General features: G+C 39.1%; 1 long non-coding RNA gene across 12 annotated transcripts in view; it reads right to left on the bottom strand.

The window, feature by feature from the left end:
- LOC129532271 (uncharacterized) overlaps window positions 1-26935 on the bottom strand; it is a 192985-nt gene extending 166050 nt beyond the window's left edge. For all 12 annotated transcript variants that reach the window (XR_010132842.1, XR_010132848.1, XR_010132845.1 and 9 more), the window contains exons 1-2: window positions 26820-26935; window positions 25265-25325 (exon numbers count right to left, since the gene is read on the bottom strand). This is a non-coding gene — a long non-coding RNA (uncharacterized lncRNA). The remainder of the gene's footprint in view (window positions 1-25264; window positions 25326-26819) is intronic.
- Window positions 26936-27603: the final 668 nt, after the last annotated feature.

Below are 27603 nucleotides of genomic sequence, written 5' to 3'. Positions count from 1 at the left end.
ATTTCTCACAAACCAGCTTCAAAATTATGAGACTATTTGATAGTTGTCTGGTTTATTCAGTTATTAATTACATAACAATGAATATACCCAGTGTATAATCTTTAGTGTCTGACTTTGTTCTCAGCATGTTCTTGAGATGCATCTATGTTGTTGCATGTATTAATAGTGCATTCCTTATTATTTCTAAGCAGAATTTCATTGTATGAATATAGCTTTAGTGGCTTTTATGCCATATACATTCACTGTACTTTCCAAGGTTAGTCCCAGTTTTGAAATATATGGCATGTAATAGGTATTTAATACACATTAGCTGATTGGATGAATTTTGATGTTCATAGATAATACCTGTTGTTCTATCTTCAATGTCCCTTCCCACAACATTTATGTGATTTTAAAAAAATTTAAACTAGGCATTAATATGAGCCAACAGGAGACAGCAGTGAGTAAGTATTTCCATGCAAGGCAAATAATTTATTTGGGACAGGGGCAAGAAATCATATCAACAGCACTAAACCTATGTAGTCTCAGGATCCTTTACAATCAAATGTGTCTAATGAGCAGACATTGCCCCAATTGTAAACATGTCCATGGCTGGATATTACTCTTAGCACTAATGTTAATTAATACCAAAATCTCCGATACATGAAGAGCTGAGGATACTACTATTGCCACTTCCTAGGAAAACTTGGCTTAGGTTTATTCATCTCTGCCTCCACTGTAGCCTGGGTCACAGCACTTAGAAGCTAGTAGGTGCTCAATAAACATTCCCAAAATTGAACTGAATGTAGATAAATTACTTTAATACCAAATATGAATTTTTACAATGTGCAGTTGGGAACAGTTAAGTGAAACCCTTACCCAGCCTGCATTTTTATGCAGGGCACATTCCTGAGCTGAGATTGACGTTCTCCTTAGTGTCTCCCATGAAACCAGACCAGCATTTAAAACAGTTAGTATGCCAGAAGGAGTCTGGGAAATGTCAGTGTGGTTTGCAATTACAAGCTGGTCTAAGTGAAGAAAACAAGCTCCCCTCAACAAACCGAGCTTTGTACAGGCTGCAGAAACCTATTAAAATGAAGGGAGACTGACTTCACTAAAATACTTAGACATATTATTGCCTATTAAAATGTATTCATTAATTAGAGGATAAAGCCATCAAAAGTGATTCCATTTTGATGGGAGGCAGTTAAAAAATAGTTATTGAGCTTTCAGGTTCTGGAGTCAGTTAGAATTAAGTCTGACATTTCCTACCTGAGACCTTTGGTAATCCACCTAACCTCTCCGAGACTTAGTTTCTTAGTTATAAAGAGGTGATAATACTCACAACCTTATTGAATTGCACTCTGATTACATTATAAATTACAGTGTCTTGCCAGACAAATTGTGGTTGAAGTCCAGCTGGACTTCAACAGAGTATGTTGGGTGGGGGACAACAATGCTTTCCTCGTGAATTTTTCTCTCCCTGCATCAAACACTTGTGTGTGTTGTCTGAAAACCTCTAAGAGAAATAAGTAGTTGAGCATTTGGCCTTGACAGTTCTCCATCTCCCTTGGGTAGAAAGCTGGGAGCATAGGAAAAGCAATGCATTCTTTATGAGCTTCAAATAGAAAGTTCAAAATGTGGAAATTTTTCAGAGCAGCATGCTGGCCCCAGAGCAAATGGACTGAAGATGGTGTCAGGCTGCAAAAAGTTAATTTACTGGAGTCCCTTCTAAGAACCATCGAGTTATTTTAAATTCTAATGCAACATTTCTATCCTTCTACAACCATACCTGAACTGAAACAGAAGAAATAGGAGGCATTTACAATGGAAGGTTTTAAAGGTGGAATCAGAAATTTGCCCTCCTGTTTATGTGCTGACCTGAGTTGCTACTTCTCTCTGCCTCCATTGATCATGCTTTCTAGTCTCCTAAGAATTGTACCAACCTACTACATGGAGATCAGGTCTCCCTGCACATTTGTACATCATTTGGATAATGTTATCTGACATCAAATTTAGAAGGCACAACTTATCTTCAGTGACCGATCCCTACCCTACACACACGCACACACACACAGACACACACACACACACACACAGACACACACACACATACATTCTTCCTTCTTGGGCCCTTTAGACCCATACTTAACAAACTTACCTTCATAGGGCCCTCAAGGTTCCATGAGCCTCTCTTATTATAGAAGATAAATGTAATAAATCAATTCACATTACAATATTAGTATCTGATATCACTTTTCTATTTTTTAACTTACTATGAGATGCTGAAGGTATATACAATTGATACAAAGGTAAAGACGTTCCTACAATATCCTCAAAAGACTTCCTATCTCATAGAGAATAAAATCCAAATTCCTGACACTGGCCTTGCAATCTTACATGAAATGCTGTCCCTACCTCCCAACCACTCCTCCTGGCACACCTGTGTCCGTGTGTCAGCCCCACAGCATTGGTACTCGATGCTCCCTTTGCCTTCAGTACTCTGCTTCTAAGTATCTGTTTGACTCCTTCCCCCAATTTCTTTGGGTCTCTCTGAAATGTCTTATCAGAAAGGCCTTTTTCCTGGCAACCCTGAGTGAAATAGTTATCTGCCTCCCACTCTGGTCTCAGCATTTCATCTCCCCTTATCTGTCTTTGTTTTTCTCCATAGAACTAACCACAACTTTATAGAGCATAATTTGCTGTGTGTTTATTTATTATCTGGTCACCCTAACTAAATATTACTTACATGAAGTCAGGAATTCTGTTTTTTTCCTTGTTACAGCCCCAGAACCTAGAAAACAGTCTGAGACTGGGCAGGGGCTTAATCGATAACTGTAATGAATGAATGAGTTCAACCTTTTCTGTGTTCACCATCCAGCTTAACAAAAATAAAAACACATCTAAAATAAATAAAAGATTATACAAAATTATGTATGTGTGTGTCCTGAAGTCACCCACGTATCCTTCCTGCATTCAGTACCCTCCCTCTCTCCCAGAAGTACTCACTATCCTGAATTTGGTGCTTATCATTTCCATGTATTGCTTTACATTACAAACATATGTATTCTCAAGCATATGTAACATTGAAATAGTTGTACACTTTATTATAGCACAGCATTGCATAGTATAGTATGATAGTATAGTTTAATCGTATAGTAGAGAACAGTGATTCTCAAACTTTGATACATATCAGAATCACCAGGGGAGCTTTAAAAAATTCCAGTGTCCAGGCCCCATTAGAATTTCATCTGAACATCTCTGGAGATGGGACCCCAACATTGTTTCTTTAAAGCTCCCAGGTTCTTCCAATGGGCAGCCAGGTTTGAGAACCAGTAGATATTACCCATGATAGAATGTAGTGGTCTTGAATCAGCCTCACAAACCTGCTGGGATCTGAATTCTGTTTCCAAATCTATAGAGTCTCTAGTGTTCCCCGGACACAAGACTCGGCCACCCAGGATGAATAGCACACAGAAGTTCTTCTCAGATACAATGCTACCTCTTCAGTCAATATCTCTCCCGAGATATTGATCAGAACACAATGCTACCTCTTCAATTAGCCTAATCTAACGTGGGCATTTTTTTCTGAAATATATTTCACTTAGTTACTTTAATATAACCTTTCATTTGCCTTTGACGATGTCCAAGTAAATGGTAATTCCTTGCTTCATTAATTTGTCTTAATTTGTAAAACTTCATTGAAGTGCAATATATGTATAGAAGAATGCACAAATCATAATTGTGCAGCAGAATGAATTTTTACAAACTGAGCACACCCCTGTAACAAGCACTTAGATCAAGAAACAGAACATCACCAGCCCCCCAGAAGCCTCTCTCAGTCTCTTATACTCTTTGCCCTCCGCAAAGCTAACTACTCACTTGACATCTAATTTAATAGGTTAATTTTGCCTGCTTTTCAACTTTACATAAATAAAATGCTAGAATATATAATCTTTCATATAGCTACTTTATTTGATGTAATACAAAATACCTTACTTATATTGTTTATGTTTTTTAAAAGCATTAAAAGAAAAACCATGCGGAAAAGAAGCCAAAAGGCACTAATTATAAATAATGTATTTGATTCACTACATAGGAAAGTCAGAAAAAAATGTAAAATGTTCTATAATTTATTTTTTTAAAGACAGTTACCCATTTCTCTTCAAAGAATAGAGAAACTTTTAGATTGCCTATTTTACCAACTCATTCATACACCTGTCAGTGTGCTTTTGCATAATACATATTTCTCAGAAAACAACATGAATATAGATTATTTGTAAAGGCATTGTTGCAAACGCAGGTGAGGCCAACTCTATGTGCCTTACTAGTAAACTACATAGTCCAAAATCTAAAATTCATTTTTATTTCAACTGGGGGTGTATGGTTTAAGGACTAAACGTGAACTCACAGTGATAATTTTAGGCTAATAATATTAATCTAAAATACTTTGTGATTCATTTATTCAACAAATTTTGAGTTCTAGGAACGTAATGTTGAGCAATGCCAAATTCGGTCTCTGCCCTAATAGATCTTATAGTCTGGTGCGAGATAGACACTAATCCAAGAATAATGCAAATAAATTTAAATTTAATTCTAAGGGCTGAGCAGAGGTAGGTACATTCCTATTGAGAGCATATCAAGAGGAGAACTAACTTGCTTGGAATAGTCAGAGAGGGTCTCCCCAAGGAAGTAACGGTAGAGTCCATGACTAAACGCAAGATAACAAATGAATGATGGTGAGATTAAAAACAACCTCAAAACATTACCAACTACATATACAGCAACTGAGTGCAACACCTCAGGGTTCCATTCGTCTGTAATATTCTCCACCATTTACACTAATATCCACCACACACATATACACACATACACACACACATGTACTTTGCTGTATAGCTGTTATGCAACCTTCAGATGTCAGCTGAAATTTCTTTTTCTTAAGGAAGAAGTCCCTAGATATTCTCCATGCATCAAAAGTAGGTCAAGGCTCTCCCTTATATGCTATTATATTATTCCTCACATCTTCTTCATTGCATTTGTAGATGTTTCCCCTTTTGGTAAAGACACCATTAAGATGATGTAAACCATGAGCTTCACACAATGCCTTGCACATAAGTATGCAATACACATTAGCTCTTAATGCATGTAAGGTGTATAATCATTTTCACTTGTTTTAAGTCTGTCTCTACAAAACGGTCTTCATACTATGAAAGCAGGGACCCTATGTCACATTTTACCCAGTAACCCCAGCACTGGACATGGTGCTTGTCCTCAGTAGGCCACCATAGTACAGTGTTAAGTCCACAGGAGTTGGACCGTCTGTGTTTGAATGCAGTGCTAGTGGTGAGACCTTGGCCAGGTTGTCTAAACCCTCTGCCTACATGTCTCATCAGAAAGTAGACACTGTGACAAAACTTATCTCAGGGTTATGAGTGTCAAATGAGTAATGTTTATAAACCAAAAGGAACAGCGTTTAGTTCATGGCAAGAGATTTATGCATTAACTATCATTATTATTTAGGGATTCAATAACTACTACTATTCTACCATGTCTCCTTTAAGAACACGTTAGTGCCATGAGGCCTTCTCTATAGAATCCAGGGAAATGAGAACAAAATGTTATGACGTGGTTCCCACAAAGCCCCTTCATGCATCTGGAGTCCTTCTTAGTTCAGTTAACTGAGCCTTGGGGTAGGTTCACGAACCTCAGCAGGACTCATCAGAAAAAGTCCTAGACTGAGAGCCTGTTTGAAGAAACTTGCACTATTAAACACTGAGCTCTGATTTTCCTCTTCCCACTTTACCAACTGGGTTTCTCTCTAACTATATATAGCTCCATGCTCCTCAATTTCAAAGAAATTTCAGGACTTTATATCTGAAAAGAAATTTAATAATTATTCAGCACAACATCAGTGACATATACAGAGAAACTGAGGTGCAGAGACAAAAGGTGAGTGAAACAAGGTCGCACTGTGAGACTAAAGCAGAGTAGGGATGCATGGAAAGTATCTAGGGATACTCTTCCTTAAGAGGCACATGCCTGGCCAGGCGCGATGGCTTCCGCCTGTAATCCCAGCACTTTAGGAGGCCGAGGTGGGTGGATCACAAGGTCAGGAGTTCGAGACCAGCCTGACCAATGTGGTAAAACCCCATCTCTACTAAAAATACAAAAATTAGCTGGGCGTGGTGGTGCGTGTTTGTAATCCCAGCTACTCAGGAAGCCCAGGAGGCAGAGGTTGCAGTGAGCTGAGATGGCGACACTGCACTACAGCCTGGGCGACAGAGCGAGACACCGTCTCCCCCTAAAAAAAAAAAAAAAAAAAAAAACAAGAAAAAACAAGAGGCACATGCCTTGACTTGACTCCAAGAACAGTATTCTTTCAAACACACCATTCTATTTCCTAATTGCTTGAATTAATATTGTATTGGTCTTCATTTTTGAAGAAAACCAGAGGAATGTGGCCCCACAATGGAATTAAAAATATGGTAACAGTATCTTTGTATTTCCTCAAATTAAAGCTGTGATATAGATTTTTAAAAATATGCAATGCAATAATGTTTATACAAACTAAATACATTCAGAGCTAATATTTAATGCATGTTATGTTATATTAGGCATTGTGTGAAGCACACGGTATATATTATCTCACATTAGCTCTTAAAAAATAGAGAGCAAAGGATGAACATTACTATTATAAATAGGTCTCACACAGCCCAGAGCATTTAAATGATTTGCCAAAGGCTACACAGCTTATAAGACGTAAGATTTGAACTCAATAGTCCTATTCTAGAGCAGTTCTGTCCAACAGAAATGTAATTGGAGTCAAACATGCAGTTTTTAATTTTTTAGTAGCCACATTTAAAAAGTAAAAACAAATAGATGAAATTAATTTTACCAATATTTGTTATTTAACCCAATATCTAAAATATTATCATTTTAATATATAATCAAGGTAAAGATTAATAAGGTATTTAACATTTCTTTTATCATATTAAGTGTACCTTTTACACTTGCAGCACATATCCATTTGAATGCTAAATATTCAACAGGAATACTTATTAGATTTGATAAAATTTATAGCTGGAAAAGATTTCAGTTATTCTAAGCATACCTAAAAGCTTTCCAATTCCTGAACTCAGTATTCATTTTTTAATTTTAATTTTAATTAATATTAAATGAAATTTAAAATTCAGTTTCTCAGTTTCAGCAGCCACATTTCAAGTTTTCAGTAATTGCATGTGACTTGTAGCTAGCCCATCAGAGAGCATAGCTCTTGAGCCCAGGTCCTAGCCACTTTGCCTCTTTCAATATTACACTAACATAAGCACTCTGCTGCAAAGTCAAGTCTATAGAATCTAGGAAAATAAGAACTGGATTCTATGATATGGTTCACCCAGGGCCACTTCATGCATCCTAGGTTCTCCCTAACTGAGCCTTGGGGTATTCCCATGAAACTCAGGAGACTCATTTGGAAAGGGTTTAAACAGAACTCAGTGAAGTCAGTTAAGGATAGAACCTCAGTAGAAACAAAGAAGATGTGCTATTGAAATGAATTGTTTTACAAAGATGCTAATAGCTGGGACTTCTGAAGCAGATAACAGAACTTACTAGACAAAAGAGAGGCCACAATTTTCTCTAGAGTTAAGGAAAATGATGGGTCACTTTTCACCTTTCAAGTCAAGAGAATGTTTAGTTAGAAATTTCATGTTCTGACCATTCCAGTGTAAAAATGCCAACATGAAGGAGGGATGGGGGCAAATGGAAACACAGATGTTACCCATAGAGCATTTAATTCATCACACGAATTGTCCAAAACTTTAGATAATTCCTTCTGTAATTAATTCATTCAAGTACTGTTTTTTTCTTATTCAATAAACATTTACTGAGAAGCTACTATGTGTTATATACTTTACACTTACTATTTCATGAGCGTCATTATAATAACCCTATGGGAAACTTGCTCTTATTAATCCCAATTTACAGATAAAACTGTGGCTGTATTTCTCTAGATCTGAAGATATGCTATACAGATGTGTACAAAGCATATGTAGTGCTTTTCTTCTTACAAAGCACATAGGTAAGAAAAAAGCACAGCACAATGCACTGGAGGAATCCAAAGAAACTGAGCATCCCCAGAAGGAAAGTATATATGAATATGTGGCAGAAGCTGAAAATAAGAAATAAAGGTCATATCTTGTGCTTACTTAAGCAAATACTTTGAATTTATCCTGAGAAAAATGTAAAGTTATTAGGGGACATTTGAACAGGAGACTGACATAATGTTATTGGTGCTTTATAGTATATTAAGAATTAATTTTTGGGAAAAAAAAGAAAACCAAATTCAACTGCAGACATTAATGAATATGTGTTGGCTCATGTAATCAAAAGTCCAGTGTGCTACAAGTAAGTTTTGACATAGGTGCTCAAAAAGTGTTATCAGAATTCAGTTTTTCTTTCCATTCCTCACTACTGGATCTGTTGTCTGCAGGCTTTCTCTACATACTCCCAAGGTAAGTATCAGCAGTTTTGAGAATACATGATTCTTTGTTTATGTCCAGTGGAAAAGAGAGAGCTTGCTTCTCTGGAAGTGTATAAGGCAGGCCTTATTTTAACCTCTGCATTGATTTGGTAATACATCCATTTTCGAATTTATAGGCCAGAGAAATGAAATCTATTAACTGACTTAGGCCTGAATTATAAGATCAACACCTAGAGCTGGGGGTAAAGTCAACTTCACCATGAAGCACTCAACTGAAATTGGAGAGAAGTCTCAAAGAAAATTGAGAATCCTGGCCTAATGAGACATTTTTCTTTTAAAGAAATCTAAAGAGGTTAGTTACTCTATACTCCCGGACAATACCAGGCTAGGCGTGTATCTTTGCCTCCAGATACCAGATACCAAAGCTTTTAAGTTTTAATGTGACTTAAAAGGAGAATTTTCAGAAGTAGTAAGTGTTCCACATGATACTCTGGTTGATGAGTCAATGGCTAAACAAAGGGCAGAGGAAAGGCACAAGTGGTAGAAAACAAAGGGAGAATTACGCTGGATGCAATTTATCATAGATACTAGTCAGAAGAAGAAATTCATTCATCTTTCCTCAAAATTGTAGCCATGGTCAAAGGAGACATTCCATCATTTTCCATCCCTGTAATTGGTTGGCCCTTTTCTACACTGACGGTAAAAATCTCTGTGTTAGGAACTTGTAGCAAAATGAACTGCCATTCTCTGCTCTTATAAGTAGCAGTAAATTTCAACAGGACAAAAATAAGGTTATTTCTGTAAAACAAAAACCAGCAAACATTTCCAATTAGCGAAGTTAGCTCTGAAAAAAAAAATCAACAGGAATTAAAATTTGAATTTCAGGCTATGAATTACATCTTTTATTTTCTATTATTGATTTTTGCTAATTAGAATGAGTCCTATGAGTCCTTATTAAATAAAACATTTCCACCAAGCAATACCATAAATCTTTACTGTGCCTTTTTAATCTTTCTCCACAAATAAATTGTATTTCCTTGTGGTATTGCTTTTACTTTTAGTTCCTAATATTTTTCATAGCAAATGCTTTTATAAACTGGTAGTTAATAAAACAGATTAAAAAGAAATAATCAAAGAACAGTTTCTAGTAGGATCTAAATTTCATTGGATTGAGAAATTTAAAATTAAAGTTTAAAAATACAACTTTTCACAGTTTTGACCTGATATTTTAGTCTCTGCGCTTATGCAAAGTAAAACTTCTTGTAGGTTGCTCTGCCTTCTTTCTTCTCCCTGCCTTCATTCTTTCACTTGCTTATGTCTGTAAGGGTAAAATTAACAGATTGCACCACATCTTATTTCACCTTGATGTTAAGAACATCTGCTTGATGAGCCTATATAATTCATATTTAAATCCCTCTAGGCTAGAACATTAGCTCAATGAGGACAGGGGTGGTTCTGCTTATTTCTGTTGTATCCATGCCTCTCCCATGTAAGAGTTTAAGAAATTTGTTGAACAAATAAATTTAGGGTGAGAAAACTGATGTTCTAAGGGTCAAGTGAGTATGCAAGTCTTAAAGCTATGAGCAGATCAAAATTATAGCATGGGTCTTCTGATTTACCCTTACCCAGTGTTCTATTATTTAATTAGAATGAGAATAATCAAGGATAACATCCCTGGACATATTGCTTCCATCTCTAGCATCATTTCCCCTCAGCTATCCCATCAGCTCCTAGTTTTCATTGGAGAGCCACAGAATCTTAAAAATGTTGACACCATGTTCAACTCCAGGGGCACATGGCCTGAGTTATGTCAATATTTGCATTCTACCTTCTGGTTGAAGTGATTGGTGCAGAGTAGGTATGTGTCCTCAGCTAATGCAATGTGATTGACCCTCAAAACCTCTACAAGTGATATGGTTTAGATCTGTGTCCCCACCCCACCCAAATCTCATGTTGAAGTGTAATCCCCAATGTTGGAGGAGGGGCTGGATAAGAGGTGACTGGATCATGGGGACAGATTTCCCCTTGCTGTTCTCATGATAGTGAGTGAGTTCTCATGAGATCTTGTTGATTAAAAGTGTGTAGCACCTCCCCCTTTGCTCTCTTCCTTCTGCAGAACTGTTAGCCAATTAAGCCTCTTTCCTTTATAAATTATCCAGTCTCAGGTAGTTCTTTATAGCAGTGTCAGAACAGACTAATACAACAAGAACTGCTCTTATACGTGCTTTCTTTCTCTGGATAGAATGGAGTGTGGGCCTGAGGCCTGGAACACCTGCAGGGGCACACAGATTAAGGCCTGTGGCAGCTGAAGCCATCTTTGTCCTTATGTGTGGAGCCAGTCCAGTGAAATACAGATTCACCTAGAGGATATAACTGAGAGAAGAAGGGAATGAGAGCCAGAGCCATAAATGCCTGGATCAAGCCACCCCGAAAAGTTTAACTCACCCTAGAATGTTCTGACACATGAAACAGCACATTTTCTTTATGGTCTGAGTTGGGTTTTTTGGAGAAAAAGAGTCATTACAAACCCAATAACATATGTAGGGCTTCTATCATGTGCAAGTATGGTGATAACACACAAGATTTTCTTTAATTTTTACCACATCCATGTGAGGTAGTAATTATACTATCCCATTTTACAGGTAAAGAAACTGAGGCTCTGAAGGGTTAAATGATGCACCCAAGATTATAGAACTGTTAAGTGATAGATTCTGCCCCTAGAGCACACAAAATTAGCTAATATATTATAACCCCTAAGATCACATGTCTCCTTTCAGATCCTCTAACACAACAGGCCCTTTCCCACTTGGAGCCTTTTAACTTGAATGTCCCTATGCCTAAAAAGGTTCTTCGTATCATTCGTGTCTCAGGCCAATTAGCACTTCTTAAATGGCCTCCTCTGCCCACCTTATCTAAAGTAGGCACTCACAGAAACACTTTATCCCATCACCATGTTTATTTTCTACATGATACTCTTCTCATTCTGTATTTATTCCCCACTAGAACGTAAATTCCATGAGGGCAGAAACCTTGAACTTGGTTCACTCCTATGTTTTCAGTACCTAGCCTAGAGTTTGACATAGGCAGGCTCTCAATAAACATTTGAAATTTTTGAATGAAAGAATGCCTCAATTAATTAGAAATGATTATGATTATTTAGATCGTAATCTCACTCCCATTAAGTGTATTAATGAAATAAAGTAGGGATGGAGAGAAATGGAGAGACAAAGATACTTTAGAGCTCTTGGAAGCCATGGTCACTGATGGCTTTGTTTTGCTGGCACCTACGCAATTTGATGAGTCAGCAGGTCTGCATTCATCTGTGAAGAGCCAACTTATCATTTTAAATGTCCTCTGGATCCAGTCACATGCACGGCTACCCAGACAGCTATTTAAGGGAACAGAAGAAGTTGACTTCAGGTTCTGTGATTCATGGGCACAAGAAGACCAGGGGGAGAGGAAGTGGAATGAAAATGAGGGCTGAGTAAGAGACCAGTCCTTGGCCAGGCCTGCATAGATTCAGAGGGCCTCCATAGCATGCCCCTTCCCCAATCTCAATTCTGCTGGAGCATTCTTGGCAAAACTCTCAACCCACATCTGTGCCCTGAGCCCACCTAATTTCAGAACTGCAGAGATGGACACTTCTATGTACATTGCCAATGTTCCACCTCAAGAGCAAACCTGGGGAAGTTTACCCACTTTTCTGCCTCAGAAGACAACTCAGCCCTAAAATGTGGAGTAACTAATGTTCCAGGGGCAAACCCCAGCCAATGGAGGACAGAAGTCAGTGAGTAAGTGCCCCAATCCCCCGTTCTTTGATTGACAATTTATCCAAACTTTCCTCAGAGGGGCCCCAGCAAGACTGAGCTCTAGTTGCTCACAGTGGGAATCCACTTAATGTAAACTTTATTGGCTTTTTCCCCCTCTGTCTCACTCTCTCTTCTTTTTCACTTTGCTTTCTGGTAACTCCTTCCTGCACCCAAGTCCTTGTCTCAGGATTTGCTTTCAGAGGTACCTTTGAGCAAATTACCCAAAGATCCTCAGAGATGTGTGAATGCAAAGAGGAATCCTCTCTGGTGGAAAAGTTAAAAAAGAAAAAAGGCACTTCTTTCTTTGTGCTGCCATAGGCCCTCCTCAACAAGCATAACCTGTATTTCATTCAGCCCATGTCTCCTGCTGTCTAGCCCAGGTGATTCTGTGCAGCCCAGAAGTACACGGCCTTTCTGCCCTAGCCCCTAGGCACAGAAAGTGTCTAATGTAACAAAGACATTTCTAAGGTTTACCAAACATGTCAAATCCTAAAGCATACTCTCCCCCAAAAGTCAATTTTCTCCCATAGTAGTGGGAACATTTGTGTAAACCTCTTATACACAACCACAATGATCATAGTAAAGGGTACATATGTCTAAGTTTTGTTTCCAATATCATACATTACCTCACAGGTTTCTCACAGGTGGATACTATTCCCATTGTACTGATGAGAAAACTGAGGCTCAGAGAGGGTAAGTAACTTGCCCGAAGCAAAACTAGCTATTAAACTAGGATGTGATTAATCCAATATTTAAACGCAGGTCTCATAATTCCAATTCTTAAAACCTTTTCAAGGGCGTGGTGCAGTGGCTCATGTCTGTAACCCTAGCACTTGGGGAGGCTGAGGCGGGAGGATCATTTGAGCCCAGGAGGTTGAGACTGCGCTGAGCTATGACGGAGCCTGGACAACAGAGCAAGACACTGTCTCAAAAACAAAACAAAAAACAAAACCAAAAGCCTTTTCACCAGCCCAAGCACCGTTGTAAGCAGCCCACGAGACAGACATTTTAGAAACCTAAATAGTCTTTCTCTTACTTTATTGAGTTCTATAAATTTCCTACTGATTTGCAAAGCAATTTAGAGGAATAAGTGCATGGCATATATAACTCAATATATCTTTTTTCACTGAATGGATGAATAACTGAAAGGATGAGTAAGGAGAAAATGGAATTGCTTCTTTATTGATTCCCTAATATTGCTAATTAAAACCAAAATGACTAACTTATGACAACCACCACCATTTTACCAAAGAGACTCAGTTAGAGTAAAGAAACAGTGGGTTTCAAGTCAGACCAAGGACTGGAATCTTGCCACTTACTAACCTTGAGACCTTGAACATCTCATCTCACAGGGTTGTTTAGAGGATCAAATGAAAAAATATGTTTTTTAGTACCAGGGACAATTTCAGAAACATAGACTTTCAATAAAGAGTTGTTTTATTAATTAACTAATTAACATATACAGATGGTTCTCAACTTATGATGGGGCTACATCCCAATAAATCCATTGTAAATTGGAAACACCGTAAGTCAAAAATGCATTTAATACACCTAACCTACCAAACATGACAGGTTAGCCTAGCCCAACTTAGACACGCTCAGAACACTTACAATTAGCCTACAGTTGGGCAAAATCATCTAGCACAAAACATATTTTATAATAAGATGCTGAATATCTCATGTAATTTATTAAATACTGTATTGAAAGTAAAACACAGAATGGTTGTATGGATACTCGAAGTACAGTTTCTACTGAATTCATATAGCTTTTACATCATCATAAACGCAAAATTGTTCAGTCGCACTATTGTAAGTTGGAGACTGTGTTAAGTGCCTGCTCTATGTCCGTCACTGTACAAGCAACAAGGCAGGGAGGGACCCAATAAAAGATAGTGCCTGGTCTCAAAAAGCCCCAGCCTGTGGGGGAGATAGATTTATAAATCACAGGGTAGATTTGAAATGCTCTTGAGTTCTGACTGTCCCCTGGCCATGGGTTACAGTGACCCTCATTGCCTTGCCACTCTCCTGTGAGTTCCAGGAAAATCACTTAGCCACAGCTTTGTTTAGGGTAATATGTGAATCATGGTCTGTGCAGAGTTTCTCTGTCCCTTTCTCATTTTGGATCTATCTGCATTTATCAAAGCCAAGTGATTCAGTAAAGTGCTGGAACACAGAATCAAATAGGCAGAAAATTTCCCACACTTCTAAGCTGTGGACTCTCACGAGAAGAATGTAGCCTAAGTGGACAGAGCCAGAAATCCAGAGTTTTAACTAGTTCCTGTCCTGTGGCTAAGGCATCAAGTATGACTCTCAGTTCATGAACTTAGATGTACAAAAAATAAATAAAATAAAAACCTATATTTCTTTATCTTCTTTAAAGCCAAATTGGTTCCATCTCAGAGTCCACACCTTCTGGCTGACTGGTAGTAGGATTGGTTATTTGGGATTCTTTGAGATAACCAACATGCTGGAGGCTGTGAGCATTACATCCTCAGAGAAGCCTCTCTGGTCATTGACTTTAACCTTGCCCTGGTTACCACCAAGAGCCCACAGTGCCTCCAGTCTACATAGACCCCCGTTTCTGGTGGCAATGCTGCTTCAGGGCCATGCTTGGGAACTGCGACCCTTGAAATGCTGGAACCTCTACAGTCTCCAGGGAATCCACACATTCCTTCCCCTTGGAGGTCTGGACATCTCTCCAGGGCTCTTCCGTGGAGGACAAAGGGAATCTCTGCTGCTTAGGGCACGCACACACACCCCTGTCTCTCTTCAACCTCCAAAAGTCCCTTTATCCTTCGAAATATTTTTCTTTTCCTGCTTTCTACTCTTGTTCTTTTGTCCCCCCCTCCCCTTCTCTCCTGTCTCTGCTGGAAGTCCAACATCGTCTACTAAATCCAAAACCCAAAAGGGAACTGTCCCCTCTGCTTTCTAGTTTGCTGCTAATCTGCCCTGAGGCAAGAGAGCAATCCTTGCTGCCTGCTTGAGTGAGGGAAAGGAAAAGAAAAATACTTGGGGAAAAAAACATGCAAATTAACATGTCTGTAAGTGATTCCACCACAGCTCTGGGCTACCTGAGTTTCAAATGCAGTAAGCTGGTAGTCAAGTAAGGCTTTGACTAACTAAACGTCTGATATCATATATCAAACGATGACCTCCATTTCATAAAGGCATGTGTTTATAGATAATTAGAAGTTAGACATAAAAGGATATTGCTGCTGCAATGTTCATATTTGAGCAGAATTTATTATGATGAGATGCGAGAAAGACAAGGCTGCGAGAAGTATCACAGGCCATCCAAGCCTTTCTCAAGAGTGCCTGCATTGCCATCAAACAGCACAGGAGAAACAAAGAAACTGAGTAGTTGCCATTCATGGGGCATTTACTACATGCCAGTAACTTTATTATATGATATTTAAACGTCACAAAAAGGTGGAATGTGAGCTATTCAAGGGAAGAGATTTTGTTTCTTTCACTGCTGCATTCCACAGCCATGAACAGTTAGTTCCTGGCACATTGCAGGTGCTCTACACATATTTGTCTGAAAAATGAATATGTTGGGGGAAAAGGAAGTCATAGCGGCAAAGGAATATGGGAATTGTATTTTTTAGCTTCCTTAACCTGAGAGCTCTTACTATGCTAACGTATGCTATCCGTTTCCAAAAATGGAATACAGTCATCCCTGATGCATGGGTTTCAGGACCCTCTCCCCCACCTAAGGATACCAAAATCCACAGAAGCTCAGGTCCTGTATATAAAATGGGGCAGTATTTGCATGTAACATATGCACATCCTCCCATATACTTTAAATCATCTCTAGATTACTTATAATACCTAACACAATGTAAATGCTATGTGAATAGTTATCAATATAACTATACAGCATTTTTTATTTATATTATTTAGTATTTTTTATTTTTTGAATATTTTCAATATGTGGTTGGTTGACCCTGCCAATGCAGAACCCAGGGATATGGAGGGCCAACAGTATAGGGCATAGCAATTTCTGAACATCATTAATTATCGACCCCTATTTTCGGCGAGCATCTTGAATGAAGGCCTAGAACTAAAACTCTGGCTTCCAATTTCCGACTCTGTAACACAAACCTTATCTCTATAGAAGAAAATAACGTTCCATACTCAGGTGTTTAACATAGCTATCTTCTAAGAATTTAATCATACTCACAAATGATATTTGATACTGAGTTGCAGTAAAAGGTAATTTTAACTTTTAAATAAATGTATGGTTTAAAGATGACTTATAACAATTATGTGTGCTTTTTTAAAAGAAGGAATGAAAAAATGATCAGAATAAAATGTCTTCAGAATTTTTTTTAAGTAATGAGCCAATTGAATTATCTTCATTTTCCAAATTAAAAACTAAGGTTTGAGAAGGCAATTACACAGTAGAAGAGATATAACTTTGACCTAGATCAGCTTAGTGCCAAAGATCATACTTTTTCTAACCTAAATCCTGGGAACTGACCAAAAAAAAAGAGAAACAGAGAAGACAAATTATGAAAGTCAGGAATGAAAGAGGAGTATCTCTATGCATCTTACAGAAATAAGAAGGATTGCAAAGAAGAGCTATAAAAAATTTTCCTCCAATAAATTGCATGACAGATGAAATGGACAAATTCCTGGAAAGCCACAAACTGGTGGAATTGACTCACTCAAAAAGAAATGAAAATTTTAAATAGACCTATAACAAAGAGATTGAGTTACTAATTTTAAAACTTCACATGAAAAGAAGCCCAAGCCAAGATGGCTTCACTGGTGAATGTTCCTAAATAGTTAAAGAAGGATTAATAACAATTCTCCATAAAATTCCAAAGAATAAAAAGAATGGAGCAGTGTGCAACTCATTCTATGAGGCAAATTCTACCCTGATACTAAATCCAGACAGAGACTACACAAGAAAAGACAATTCTTTTGTAAAAATAATTTCAATCTTTACTTTAGATTCCAGGGGTCCCAGTTCAGGTTTGTTACCTGGGGTATGTTATGTGATGCTGAAGTTTGGGGTATGATTGATGCAGTCACGCAGGTACTGAGAATAATACCCAAAGGAAAAGAAAATTATAGGCCAACATTCCTATGCCTATAGAGACAAAAATCCTTAACAAACAATTAGCTAACTGAATCTAGCCAAAATTGTTTTAAATAATGATTGACCATGATCAAGTGGGATTTATCCCAAATGTGCAAAAACTGAGTTAGCATTCAAAAATCAATGTAATATAGCAATACAGTAAAAAAACAAAAAACATAATTATCTCCATAAATACACAAAAAGCATGACTCCAATCCCCTTTCATAATAAAAATACTCAACGATCTAGGAATGAAAGGACACTTCCTCAACCTGACAAAGTGTATCTATGAAAAACTCATGGCTAACATTGTACTTAATGATGGAAGCTGAATGTGTCCCTCAAGATCAGGAATAAGACAAAGAAATCCATTTTCACTACTTCTATTCAACATTGTATTGGAGGTTGTAGCCAGGCTAATTAGGCAAAAGGATGAAATAAAAAGACGTCCAGGTTGTAAAGGAGTAAGTAAAACTATTTCTATTTGCAGATTAGCATGATTTTGTGTATAGACAATCCTAAGTAATCCACTAAAAAATGATTAAACAAAAAAGAAAAACTCATCAAGGTTGCAGTGTACAAGATGAATATACAAAAACCAATTGTATTCCTATACACTAGTGTTATGGACTAAGTGTTTGTGTCCTCTCAAAATTCATATGTGAACACACTAACCTCCAATATGTTTGGCGGTGAGACTTTTGAGAGGTAGTTATTTTTAGATGAGGCCATGAGGGTGGGATCCTCATGACAGGATTAGTGCCCTTATAAAAAGAGACCAGAGAGCATGTGCTCACTTTCTCTGTCATGTGAGGCTACAGCAAGAAGGCAGCTGTCTGCAAGCCAGAAAATGGGTCCTCACTAGAACCCTACCATGTTGGCACCCTGATCTGACTTCCCAGCCTCCAGAACTGTGAGAAATAAGTGATTATTATTTAAACCACCTGGTCTTAGTTTGTTATACTAAACTAAGAGAACTAGCAATGAACTATCAAAAATGAAATTAAGAAATCAACTTATTTTAAAATAGCATCCAAATGAATAAAATACTTAGCAATAAATTTAACAAGCAGGGAAAAACATATGCTCTGAAACTATAAAACATTGTTGAAAGAAATTAAAGAAAACAACATAAATTCATGGTCATGAATCAGGAAACAACATGGTTAAGATGGCAATATTCTCCAAATTGATCTATAATTCCACATAATCCCTATAAAAATCTCAGCTGTCTTTTTTTTTGTGGAATTGACAAGCTGACTTTAAAATTCATAAAAATTTAAGGAACCCTAATAGAAAAGACACTCTTAAAAAAGAAGAACAAAGTTGAAGACTCGTGATTCTCAATTTCAAAATTTAGTACAAGGCCACAGTAATAAAATAGTATAGTACTGACATAGGAGAAACATGTAGATGGAATAGAATTCAAAGTCTAGAAATAAATCCTTACATTTACAGTTCATTAATTTTTGACAAAAATGCTGATACAGTTCATTGACAGAGAAGAGTTATCTTTTCAACAAATGGTGCTGGGAGAACTGGACATACACACACAAAAGAGTAAAGTTGGATCAGCTTCTCATGCCATACACAATACTTAACTCAAAGTGGGTCATAGACTTAAATATAGGAGCTAAAACCGTAAGACTTTCAGAGAAGATATAAGAGTAAATCTTTGTAACCTTGGGCTAGATAAAGCCTTATTGAATATAAAACTCTCCGTGGTTCCATGTGGTGAAGCAAGACTATGTAAACATTTCCCTTCTTCAAGTTTGGTCCATGTTGATGTATCTCAGCCTCTGTTCCACTTGGTGCTGCTCAAGTTTTAGCTCCAGCTCTTCTTGGGACCCTTGTACTTCTTCTCCTAGGCTAAGTGTCCTACCCCCAACACACACACACACACACACACACACACACACACACACACACGATAGCCATTCCTGTATGCTGTATACTTGATTTCATAGAATCCAAGCTACTCATTCACACAGCCTTCAAGCTAGTTCAATCTCCAGGAAAATGAAAACAGTGGTGAGATTTTATCATCTGGATTACAGAAGATGTGGTTTCTAAACACAGACCACCCACTCAGCCAACTCATGATGGTCTGAGAGGATGTAACTAAGACTGTAGAAATCTGAATATCAGGATTTGGATGGCAAGAGTGGCAGGTTTTAGGTTTCTATCTGCCCCATGTTCATCACAGGTGATCTACTGTGATGCATAATAAATCAAGCCTCCAACAGATCCATAGTAGAATCCTACAGCACCAAATATTGGTGAGAGTACAGCAGATTCCAAAAGAAATGAAAAGTGAAAAGTCATGAAACTAAATGACTGAAGTATAAGAATCACATCCAAATTTAAATCATGCATGCCTGGTGGTCCAGGGCAGAGAATCTTAGAAGCCTATGGTAGAGGCAAAGTACTGGGAGAGTGGGAAAGCTGAGAAGATACAGTATCGTGAACACTAATGCACTGCCAGGATCCCTCTTCAGTGAAGGACTCATTGCCTGAGCTGCTAGGGCACACCAGCCTCAGCTGCTAGGAGTGCTGTCAGAAGGTGGCCTTCAGCTGTTAGCTCCTTCAGGATGGCCTCAGCTATAGGAATATCACCTGACCTTCCTGGGGAAACCTATATCCAATGGCCAGGTGTACTAAATACCTGGCTGTCTTAAACCAGAGGCACAGTGGCTCAAGCCTGTAGCCCCAGCACTGTGGAAGGCTGAGGCGGGTGAATGGCTTGACTGCAGAAGTTTGAGACCAGCCTGGGCAACATGGTGAAACACTGTCTCTGCAAAAATACAAAAAACTAGCTGGGCATGGTGGTGCATGTCTATGGTCCCAGCTACTCAGGAAGCTGAGATGGGAGGGTCACCACCCGAGCCCAGTAGGTCGAAGCTGCAGTGAGCCATGATCACACCACTGCACTCCAGCCTGGGTGATAGAATGAAGCCATGTCTAAAAAATAAAAATAAGATAAAATAAAATAAAAATGCCTGGCCATCTTAGCCCCTTAGCCCCACTTGGGGCAGCTAAGTACTGCCTTTCTAGTTTCTGAGCTCCTTGTAGAGTTGGCCAGAACTGTTGTCAGGCCTATATTGCAGCTCAGTTTCTCTATCTGTTCAATCCTGCTACATTTTTCTTCCTTCCACAAGTGTTGATCCCAAGGGCACTCCTTAGATAATCCTCGAATGATAAACTCTATCTCAGCAAATACTTCCCAGAGAACTCAACACTTGACACAAAGATATTCAAAATTCCTGTCTTTGATATACAAGCCCTGATCACTTTTGCACCACGTCCTCCTATATTATCTGTTGGCTGTCATCTCTAATGTCAAATATAACCTCAGGTATGACATTTTACTTAGGAAAAATACATAGTTGACTTGGGGAACTGTAAGGAATTAGAACTTCAATTTATTTGTTTCATTAGGGTGTCAGCTTCTTCCTCTTCTACCTAGAGTATCAGAGTAATTTATTCTTTCTCTTCAAAATCTCTATATAATGAAACATTCTGTCATTCATTTCTCCACTGATGATTAAATTTACTTAAACTGCAACCCTGTCACACATGCATCCCTCCCTCCCTGTAATTGATTTGCATGTTTAGATTCATCCAGAATATGACAACACTTAATAAGCGCCTTGTCGTACAAATGTCAGGCACTGGAAGTAGAAACAGCTAAACAATCCAGACATTCTCAGCGCCCTGTGTATGTATACCTCTTGCCTTACCAATTCAGTGTCCTCTGGCTTCCTCTAATGGATAATAGCTGCTTCCCTTCAGTCAGAAATGCCAGCAAACCAACACACACCCTACCATGAATCTTTAACCATCCAATGAGGGATAGGAGCTGGTACATAAAAACTCCCACACCCTCAGCGGGATAATTCTGAGGTTTGTTGTCCACACCATTCCCCAGTCCCACGGCAGGAACAACCAAGAATACTCTAGGGGTAACTAGATGTTACCTATCTAAGGATAATACACGTTAATTTCACTACCTTACCTTCCCTATCTTGTTTTTTCCACTGCCCTGCTAGTTACTGCACCTCTCAAACTATGTACACTTGAACCTTTGCTTCAAGATCTGCTCCTTAGGGATCAAAATTAACGCATATGTCATTCCTGACTATGAAGACTGTATAAACTATTAAAGATCAATATAGACACAAAATGACAAAAATACATGCAAGCTTCAGTGATCCAAACAGAATATTCTATTTCTTTCTTTGAGTAAATAATGAATTAAAATTTTACCTCAGTTGTTTTTTCCACTGCCCTGCTAGTTACTTCACCTCTCAAACAAACTATGTACACCTGAACCTTTGCTTCCAGATCTGCTTCTTAGGGATCAGAATTAAGGCATATGTCATTCCTGACTATGAAGACTGTATAAACTATTAAAGATCGATATAGACACAAAATGACATAAAAATTCATGCAAGTTTCAGTGATCCAAACAGAATGTTCTATTTGTCTTTCTTTGAAATTGAGTAAATAATGAATTAAAATTTTACCTCAGTTGTTTAGCATAATGGCTGTCTGTGGTTACCATAGAGAGTTATTCGTTAATCCTATCAAAGGCTGTCCTCTTGCTGAAAGAATAGCCACCCCTCCCATCCTCTACACCCTTCCCCACCAGGGGCCAGATCACCATTAGCACCTCCCTGACTGCAGATTAAACAACTAGAGAAACACAGAAAGACTCGTTTTGGGAACCAAGAACACTGTTCCGCTTTGGTTTCAGAATCAAAGAGACGTTTCAATGTCAGAAGCTTTGATTAAATTATTAAAGCTTTAACGTTGAACGAAAAGTCACTTTCAGCTCTAGTTCTTTCTGAATAGCCAGGGAGGAAATACACACATACACAACACATAGAAAGCTAACAAGTGTCAAAAAAAATTGTTCGTTGTCCAGAAATCTTTAGAGTAAGAAAATAACAAGAATAATGTACTAACATCTAACTTTTCTTGAATATTTTCTGGGTGCCTAGCACTCTGCTCACAAGAATCTGTTAAAATAAGTTTAGCCCAAAGCTGCCTCCTTACATTTAAGAACAGCCCAAAGGTTTCTCTGTATATAGTGAACTGTAACCTAACTGGATGTGTAAACAGACAGCAACCCAGTCTTGGAACAAGTAGTCCAGTCTCAGCCAATCACAGCAGCCGTACTTCAAGCACTCATAGGCAGCCAACTATTCAAAGCAAGTTCAAATAAGGCAAACCACTGAGCTGTAACCCATATGGCTGTTTCTGTACCTCACTTGTTTTCTGTCCACAAATCTTCTCTAACCATGCTCAGCTGCTCCAGAGTTGCTTTGAACCTATTCTGATTCAAGAATCATTCTTTGCTGAATTAAACTCTGTTAAATTTGTCTTAAGTTTTTCTTTTAACATACACTAAGAGTTAGGTATTTTTAAGCCCCATTTTATGGATGAGTAAACGGAGACTTACAAAATGCAGTTGCCTAGATACTGAGGGAGCAAACAAATATAAGCTCCATGAGAGTAGAAATTATATCTTGTTCTCAACTGTATTCTCTTAGTACAATGTGCAGTGCAAAGTAAGTGTTAGATAAATGTTTTTCTTTCTTATTTTTTGTGACAGTCTCACTCTGTCACCCAGTCTGGAGTGCAGTGGCAAAATCTTGGCTCACTGCAACCTCTGCCTCCTGGGTTAAAGCAATTATCCTGCCTCAGCCTCCAGGAGTAGCTGAGATTACAGGTATGTGCCACCATGCCAGGCTAATTTTTTGTTTGTTTGTATTTTTAGTAGAGATGAGGTTTCACCATGTTGGTCAGGCTGGTCTCTAACTCCTGACTTCAAATGAGCTACCCACCTTGGCCTCCTAAAGTACTGGGATTACAGGAGTGAGCCACTGCGTCCAGCCAGATAAATGTTTTTTCAATGTTGGATGAATGTTGAAAGTCTATCTTGAGTAACAAGTATTCAAAATCAAAGGAGTCATCTAGGGCAGCTGCAGCAAACATTTTCTGTAAAGGACTAGATAGTACATATTTTAGGCTTTGCATGCCATAAGGTATTTGTTACAACTATTTGGCTCTGCCATTGCAGTGGAAAGCAGTCACAGGCAATACATAAGCAAATAGACATGGCTATTGTTCCAATAAAACTTTCAATTTATAAAACTGGCAGAAAGCAGGTTTTGGCTCACTGACCGTAGTTCGTTGACCTCTGATGTAGGAGCTTGTTACCCAAAGTGGTGTCTGGGAGCCAACAGCATCAGCATCACCTGGGGTGGAAATGCAGCCTCTCAGCCCCATCCCTGACCAGTTAAATTTAAACCTACCTTTTTGTAAGAGACCCAGGGATTTATATTCCCAATAATATCAGGCAAGCACTGTTCAAGGAGACTTGGATAGTGCTAGCTGTCAATTAGAATCATTATATGAGTTTTTAAATAAACTGTTACATATTTCCATTCAAAATATCAGGTATGTGATGGCAAAATTTGCTGGGTTTCATGTGATTATTCAGGTCTGCACTGGTTATTGTTCCTCACTGGTGAAGAAGAGAATAGGAAAAGCTGAGGAGGATTCATTTCAAGTCTACAAAATTAGAACAGACCGCCAAATCTGAACAGTCCAATTTAGTACAACTTACAGGTAATCACACTATGCCAGAGAACCAAGAAGTCCCCAGGCCTTCCTTTCCTTTCCCAACTCCGTAGAAATAGCTTCTATTGAACCAAACCCAAACCAATCAACCCTGAATCTGATTGGTCAGATGTGTGCACAAATAATTTAGATGTCTTTGCCATCACAGGTCATTAAATACCCACAAAGTGCAGGGCTGTTTCCATAAACATCCGGCTCAAAGCCTTGAAAAAAAATAAATGCCTGTCTCCAAAGACTGAAATATCTGATTATTAAAATCACTGATCATTTTGTGTTTCATCAAAGATAAATCTATAGCAGAAAGAACCAACAGGAGACAGTGTAGGGTTGAGAGTACTGCCCTAGAGTGAGAAAGCGTTGCCAACTAGCTCTTCCTCTTACTAACCACGGGAGTCTGAGCAAGTCAGTTGAGTCCACAAAACCACAGTATTCTCATCCAGAATATGGGGATTAAAAACATCGGCTCCTCCCAGAAATTTGGGAGACCACGGTGGGCAGATTATGCGAGGTCAGGAGTTTGAGACCAGCCTGGCCAATATGGTGAAACCCTGTCTCTACTAAAAATACAAAACTTAGCCAGGTGTGGTAGTAGGCACCTGTAATCCCAGCTACTTGGGAGGCTGAGGCAGGGGAATCACTTGAACCTGGGAGGCAGAGGTTGCAGTGAGCTGAGATGGTGCCATTGCATTCCAGCCTGGGTGACAAGAGCAAAACTCTCTGTCTGAAACAAACAAACAACAACAAAAAAAATTGGCTCCTAACTTTTCAGCACCTATCAAAATTTTACTGGCTGATTGTATTAGTCCATTTTCACACTGCTGATAAAGACATTCCTAAGACTGGGAAGATAAAGAGCTTTTAATAGACTCACAGTTCCATGTGGTTGGGGAGGCCTCACAATCATGGCGGAAGGCAAGGAGGAGCAAGTCACATCTTATGTGGATGGTGGCAGGCAAAGAGAGAGAACTTGTGCAGTGGAACTCCTCTTTACAAAACCATCAGATCTCGTGAGGCTTATTCACTATCATGAGAACAGCATGGGAAAGACCTATCCCCACGATTTGATTACCTCCCACTGGGTGTCCTCCACAACACATAGAAATTGTGGGAACTACAATTCAAGATGAGATTTGGGTGGGGACACAGCCAAACCATATCATTCCACCCGTGGCCCCTCACAAATCTCATGTCCTCATATTTCAAAACCAAGCATGCCTTCCCAACACTCCCCACACTCTTATCTAATTTCAGCATTACCTCAAAAGTCCACAGTCCAAAGTTTCATCTGAGACAAGGCAAGTCTCTTCTGCCTATAAGCCTGTAAAATCAAAAGCAAGTTAGTTACTTCCTAGATACAATGGGGGTACAGACATTGGGTAAATACAGCCATTCCAAATGGGAAACATTGGCCAAAACAAAGGGGTTACAGGCCCCATGCAAGTCCAAAATCCAGGAGGGCAGTCAAATCTTAAAGCTCCAAAATGATCTCCTTTGACTCCATGTTTCACATCCAGGTCACACTGATGCAAGAGGTGGATTCCCATGGCTTTGGGCAGCTCTGCCCCTGTGGCTTTGCAGAGTTCAGCCTCCCTCCTGGCTGCTTTTACAAATTGGTGTTGAGTATCTGCAGCTTTTCCAGGCAGACGGGGCAAGCTGTTGGTGGATCTACCATTCTGGGGTCTGGAGGACGGACGGTGGCCCTCTTCTCACAACTCCACTAGGCAGCACCCCAGTGGGGACCTGTGTTGGGGCTCCTACCCCACATTTCCCTTCCATACTGCCCTAATAGAGGTTTTCCATGAGGATACTGCCCCTGTAGCAAACTTCTTCCAGAACATCCAGGCATTTCCATACATCCTCTGAAATCAAGGCAGAGGTTCCCAAACCTCAATTCTTTACTTCTGTGCACTGGCAGGCTCAACACCACAGGGAAGCTGCCATGGCTTGGGGCTTGCACCCCCTGAAGCCACAGCCCAAGCTGTACCTTGGCCCCTTTTAGCCATGGCTGGAGCAGCTGGGACACAGGGCACCAAGTCCCTAGGCTGCACACAGCAGGGGGGCCCTGAGCCCAGCCTACAAACCCATTTGTTTCCTTCTAGGCCTCTGGACCTGTGATGGGAGGGGACTGCCTTAAAGGTCTCTGGCATGCCCTAGAGACATTTTCCCCATTGTCTTGTTGATTAACATTTGGCCCCTCGTTACTTATGCAAATTTCTGCAGCCAGCTTGAATTTCTCCTCGGAAAATGGGATTTTTCTTTTCTACCATATCGTCAGGCTGCAAATTTTCCAAACTTTTATACTGTTTCCCTTTTAAAACTAAATGCTTTAAACGGCACCCAAGTCATCTCTTGAATGCTTTGCTGCTTAGAAATTTCTGCTGCCAAATACCCTAAATTATCTCCCTCAAGTTCAAAGTTCCACAAATCTCCAGGGCAGGGGCAAAATACTACCAGTCTCTAAAACATAGCAAGCATCACCTTTACTCTAGTTCCCAACAAGTTCCTTATCTCCATCTGAGACCACCTCAGCCTGGATTTCATTGTCCATATCATTATCAGCATTTTAGTCAAAGCCATTCAAACAAGTCTCTAGGAAGTTCCAAAATTTCCCACATTTTCCTGTCTTCTTCTGAGGCCTCCAAACTGTTCCAACCCCTGCCTGCTACCCAGTTCCAAAGTTGCTTCCACATTTTCGGGTATCTACAGCAGTGCCTCACTCTACCAATACCAATTTACTGTATTAGTCCGTTTTCTCACTGCTAATAAAGACACAGCCAAGACTGAGAAGATAAAGAGGCTTTAATGGACTCACATTTCCATGTGGCTGAGGAGGCCTCACAATTATGGCAGAAGGCAAGGAGCAGCAAGTCACATACTACGTGGATGGCAGCAGGCAAAGAGAGAACCGGTGTAGGGAACTTCTCTTTATATAACCTTCAGATCTTGTGAGACTTATTCACTATCGTGAGAACAGCATGAGAAAGACCCACCCCCATGATTCAATTACCTCCCACTGGGTCCCTCCTGCAGCAAATGGGAATTGTGGGAGCTGCAATTCAAGATGCGATTCAGGTGGGGACACAGCCAAACCATATCACTTATAGTCTTTAACCCTTAGTTATGCTTTTAAGAGTGTGTTTTCTGTAATTTTCACATATGTATGCAAAGGGTTATACTGACATATGTGCATTCAATGCTTCTTTAATAGTAAATCTGGAAGCAAACTAAATGTTCAACAATATGAGAATAGCTAAATAAATTATGAGACAACTGACTATGTTATAATAGCCAGTAGTTTAAAAACAGGTGGAACTATTTGCCCTGAAGTGAAAATATATCTGTGCTGTTCCATTAAACAAAAACAAAAGATGGCATGGTGGCACACACCTGTAGTCCCAGCTACTAGAGGATCACTTGAGCCCAGGAGTTCTAGGCTGCAGTGAGCTGTGATTATGTCACTGCACTCCAGCCTGGATGACAGAGAGAGACCCTATCTCAAAAAAAAAAAAGAAAGAAAAGAAACCAACAACAACAACAAAAAAAAAGCTGCCATATTTCATCAATTTCAAGATGTTTATTTTGCACATTTTCACATT

Source organism: Gorilla gorilla, chromosome 2, assembly GCF_029281585.2.
Source record: "Gorilla gorilla gorilla isolate KB3781 chromosome 2, NHGRI_mGorGor1-v2.1_pri, whole genome shotgun sequence".
NCBI classification, from domain to species: Eukaryota; Metazoa; Chordata; class Mammalia; order Primates; family Hominidae; genus Gorilla; species Gorilla gorilla.
Note: the sequence above shows the minus strand (reverse complement) of the source record. Positions and strands in the feature narration are given on the sequence as shown.